We start from the raw sequence: 5,665 nt of genomic DNA, 5'->3' as shown, positions 1-5,665 counted from the left end.
TGCTCCATTTGGGCTTTCTTGATCCGTCCCAAACAAAACCACAAAAGTGGAGGAGCTAATGCAGTGAGGTTGCCGAGCAGCTCTACCCAGCCGCAGAGCAGTGAGGTCATAGACTGTATGCCCCAGCCTAATACTTGGCATGATGCATGGGAACTGTCTTTGAATCTCTCTCAGCACCCGTACCTCCTTTCCCCTTGTCGTTTTCTTCTCCGTCTCTCTCCCCTGTCACCCAGTTTTCTGAGTGTCAAGGATCTGACGTTCTAGCACCTCATCATCCTTCAAGCTCCTGGTCTCGTGGAGAGGCAGCAGAACATATGGTATCTATATCACGGTCATATATTACTCATCTTTGAATCTCTCAAGATCCCATCCATGAATGCTGCACCAGCTTTCCCACACAGCACAAATCATTAATGTCTCTGCATCTTGGCATTAGAAAATGGTTCTATGACGCAATATGTTAGCATAACAGCAATGCTGCCAGACGGGCCTGTATGGTAAGGCTGACAGAGTTTTATATTGAGATACTGTTACACGTCACAGAAGGGTATCGACTCTTGAGCCAAAACTATAGCTTTCTTAGAAGGCAGCATATTCCTTACGTTTCTTCATTGCTGTCTTGTTAAACTGGACATAAAGTATTTTTTTACAATAAGATAAGACAGGCATAAAGACACAGTGATTTACTGTGGACGGTGAGGGTGTTAGTTTACGTGTTCAGAGACACAAGGACTTCTCTCAGGGGACAAGAGGAAGCTGATCAGTGGCAGCAGGGTAAAATAAAATAGCTGAATCCTACAAATTAGATATTATGCATGCTGGATCCTGCTTTTTAGTATTTGGTCTGACAGTGTTGCCCAGTGCTACAGCGCATGCCAAGCAATTGTAAATAGGAAAGAGGAGAACTTTAGATTTCCTTCCATGTCTGCTCTGCAGTGACTTGCACACAGAAGACTGTTACACTTCCACAGCTCGGTTACCGCCTGGGAAAGCTCCAAGGACAATTTTGTTGTACCATACAGTGTTGAACGGTAATATCCCTCTGTTGTACAAACTGTGCTGCACTTTTATTCGTGACGAGACATGCACGGCTTGAGAACATATTGCTTGTCAGTCATACATTACCTTGTTCTAACACCTTCACAGACACAAAGGTGCCAGTATTGTTTCTATAATGCTCCCTCTTCCCAGGGTTTAATTCTTTATTTTACAGTGGGAGAAAAAAAAAGACCTCACTTCCTGCATCAGTACGTGTCATGTTTCTGTCTCACACAAACAGCCCCTTGTCTCGCAGTGCAATTTACCTGTCCCATAGCCATGAGGGCTGTTGTTCCCCTTCGCTTTCGTCAGGGCACAGAGCACAGTTCACTGGGAGGACAGGCTTATATAGATGTTGTCTTGGTGATACACAACCACTTGGGAATGAGACAAGATTCAAATTATGGGATGTCATGTATGGCTGTAATCAGTAAGAGGGAATGGTGCAGTTCTTTGTGATAAAACGTTTCTCTGGTGACTTAAGAAAGTGTATGCTGTCTCGAGTTTTACAAAGCTTTTCAAGGATTTGAGATTCAGGTATTTTGGTTATGGAGCATGAAGCAATTGAACCTTCACCTCCATAAGCAAAATAATACAGAACTGTCAAAATAATCATGGTTAAAACAAAGAACTCTTATGTGCTAAGTCTAAGTCTGGGTTGCATGAACAAAGATTAATTTTAATTAGAGTTTAGGTTTAAATAAGTTAAATAAGGTAAACTGGAGTCTAAAGGTTTTTCAAATTTAATCTGGATTTGGAGTAAAAACTAAACTCAGTTTTAAAGTGTGGTTTAAATTTAATTGTTCTTACTTGAAAGCTAGGTTAAGAGTTTGGTGCAACATAATTTAAAATTAAAACATTAAACATATTCTTTGTTGGTGCAGCCCAGCCTGAAGGACTTCATTATCTACTGCTGAGCAGTGTGAGTCTTGTGCTGCCTTCTTGCCAGGTCTGGTGCCACAGTAAAAGCTACGTGCGCCCCACCCTGCTGCGACTGCCTACTGTGTCGAAGGCCTCAGGCCAAGGGTAATGAAAAGTGTATGAATATACGCTGCTCAGACTTGTTTGGCCTGTCACTGTAGCTGGAGAGTATCAGTCCAAAGGAACTGTCAGCAGCTCTGTATCTGATGCCTCTGTGCATGGTGTGTGTGTGTTTGTTTGCACAGTTGCATGTGTTGGCTTGCAAGTGTGAGCTGGGTGAGAGAGCAAAGGTGGGTGATTAAGAGAAATAAAGTGAACGTGTTGCTGTTGTTCCCCGTCCATAAGTGTTTTGACAGTCGTGGCTCGTTAACAGATTGGATCCAGCAAGGTTTCCAAACTCCATTCATGCCTCGAAATGTAACAATTTCATTGTGCGTCACTTGAAAAGCTTCTTCCTAAATTCACCATGAATCTGTCATCAGATTGCAGCTGTTCCAATTCTTACTAGCTACTTTATTACCACGCGCCTAAAAAATTAAGAGGAAAATTAAGGGGGGAAAAGAGATTGAGATGAAAGAACTTGGGTGGGGGTGCCAAAGTTTTATGATATTATCCTGCTTGTAAAAACACACTGGTGATGATTTCACATTGGTGGAAAATTATTCATAAATCACGTAGCTGCACTATGACAAATCTGCCTTTTGCATGACCATGACTTGCAAATACACCAGGATACCAATAAAAGAGAACTATGTAAAGTTTGACAGGTTACACAGAGGAAGATGGGTGGATGTTGTAAGGTGAGTCTGCTACCACAACTCCTGAAAAATTCAAACACAGATTAATCAGAAAAAATGTCGTCATGTCTAAGTAATGCTGAAGTAGACATGACAGATATTCTGTAGAGCAGAGGTGCACAAATTCTTTCCTATCAGGGGGGAGCAAAATTAATGTGTGCAGGGCAGCAAGCCCAAAAGTAAATGCTGATGCTGTGTAAAATTACATTAAATTATAACTTGATTCCAAGAAAGCTGGGAGACTGTGTAAAACCTAAATAAATACAGAATGCAATGATTTACAAGTGCTTTCTGCTTGTAATCAATTGAGTACAGTACAGCAAAGTTCAAACTGATAAACTTTATTGTTTTTGCAAATATACACTCATTCAGATGTCAAGGCCAGCAACACAATTCATAAAAGTTGGTAAAGAGGGAACAAAAGACTGGAAAAGTTGTGGAATGCTCAAAAACACCTGTTTGAAAGATTTGACAGGTTAACTGGTAACAGCTGATTGGTTATTATTATCCTGAAAGACTCAGTAGTTCACAAACAAGGATGGAGGTTCATCATTTTGTGAAAAACTGTGTTGGAAAATAGTCCAACAGTTTAAGAGCAATGTTTCTCAACATGCAGTTTTAAGTCCCTTCATGTGAGGAACAAGGCCAAAAACCAAGATTGAATTTCTGTGACCTTTGACCCCTCAGATGGCACTGCATCAAAAACTGCATTGAAAACTCACATAACTAGATACCAAATAAGCTCAAAATCTCTTCAGAAAATCATTGTCGGACAATCTGTTCACATCTATGAAGGCCCCATTAATGTTGAAAAGTACATGGTACAAGGTTTTGGAGCAACATATGCTGCCAACCAGACGATTTTTTCAGTAAGACAATGCCAAGACACATTCTGACCGTATTACAACAGCATGGTTTTGTAGTAAAAGAGTTTGGCTTGGCTGCAGTCCAGATCTGTCTCCCATTGAAAATGTGTTGTGCATTATGAAGCGCAAAATATGACAACAGAGACCTTACACCTGAAGTTGTATATTAAGCAAGAATGAGAAAGAATTTCACTTTCAAAACTTAAACAGTGAGCGTCCTCAGTTCCCAAATGCTTACTGAGTGTTGTTAAAAGAAAAGGTGATGTAACACAGTAGTAAACATGACCTCATCCCAACCATTTTGGAACGCATGGCAGCAAATTCAGAATGAGTGTATATTTTCAACGAACAATGAAGTCAATCAGTTTGAACATAAAATATCTTTGTACTGTACTCAGTTGAATGTAGGTCAGCAGCTGTATTTGCAATCAAGAGTCAAAATTTGACTTTAGCTTGAATTCAGCTTGACAAAACTATAATAAGCATCAATGTGACAACACTGAATAACAAATCAATATAGGATATTAAGTTTATTTAAGATATTAAGAGACTTTGAACAAGCGAAGGTGTGACTGTAACTTCCTCCGCTGTCATAATCAGTCATAACAGATCAAAGATAGATAAGCCGTTTATAGACATGCATTGTTTGGACAGGTTTGTTGACAGCGAGGTACAGCTCGTCTCTTAATCCCTACATGTGTATTAGTCCCATAGCAAGATAATGCTGTCTGATTGGATGTCTGTATGGACGTTGGCTGCATCATATGTGTTAAGGAACATAATCCACGCCGAGCCCACGCAGCTTTTCCATCACCCCCTCAGTTATGTTATTAGACCGAGTCTGACAAGCTTGCCCACTTGAAAGGGGTGGAGACTTGTCATCTTTCACCAAGGTGACATGTCAACACATCTACAGGTGCATTACATCAACACTGTTTTCTTTTGCGTTGTAACTACAACAAACTTTGAAAGAAATGAAACAACAAACTGTAGCTGGTGTTCTGATGCTTGACTTGAATTAAAACACCACCCATAAAAATAGAAGTGCAGTGTTCCTTTTTTACTTCATAGGTACAATGAAATACATACTGCATTTGCTGCTGTAGTGTTTCAAAAATATCATGCACGTGAGAACACCAGGCAAACAAATTGATGGTAGATTGAGCATACACCACAACATACATACATGCTTCATTTATCTGTCATATTTAACTCTGTATTACATTTACAAATGTCTGACAATTGCATATCCATACAAGGAAAACTCTGCTAACATTGCCAGTATATCACAGGGCTCATGTGTTGACTGACATGCATGAACCCAATCCTGCAGGAGGTGAAACGGTTAACATCTAAATTGCATCTAAATTTCCATTAAAGGGACAGTTCACCCCCAAATCAGAATACATATTTTTCCTCTGGCCTGTAGTGCTATTAATCATTTTGGTATGAGCTGCTGAGTCACACACACACACACACACACACACACACACACACACACACACACACACACACACACAGACAAAAGAATAAATTAATAAAAATATACAATGAAAAACTAAACAGTGATCATGACCTGGTTACTCAAGATAATCCACAAACCTTGTTGTGAACAATTTTACATGGGAACTATTTTCTTTTTATAAAGCTGCACCCACCAACCATTTCACCATGCTAGCTAGCTGAGTGATGCTAATGTTACATGAAATCTAGTTCCATTATATTTGAGAAAAGACAGACATCTCTACATCTAATATCCCCAAAACCCTGTTTCAGTCTAGACTGATACTTTCAATAACATTACAGGTAGGAGGAAAAATATATATACTGTAAAAAGTCATATGGAAATTTAGTGGAGTCAACTAATCTTTTCTCACTAACTTCATGTATATATATAACTTTTATTTAATCAAGTTAATTCAACCTAAAAAAAATCTAGCTTTTCTTTATAGAAGACTTAAGAATGTAAAAACAAGTTCTTATTTGATGTGTTTTGGCTTGAATGAATGTACCGTAGTGTCCAATCATCTCATTAAATTAAGT

Source organism: Lutjanus erythropterus, chromosome 19, assembly GCF_056507025.1.
Source record: "Lutjanus erythropterus isolate fLutEry1 chromosome 19, fLutEry1.hap2, whole genome shotgun sequence".
NCBI lineage: Eukaryota > Metazoa > Chordata > Actinopteri > Lutjaniformes > Lutjanidae > Lutjanus > Lutjanus erythropterus.
Note: the sequence above shows the minus strand (reverse complement) of the source record.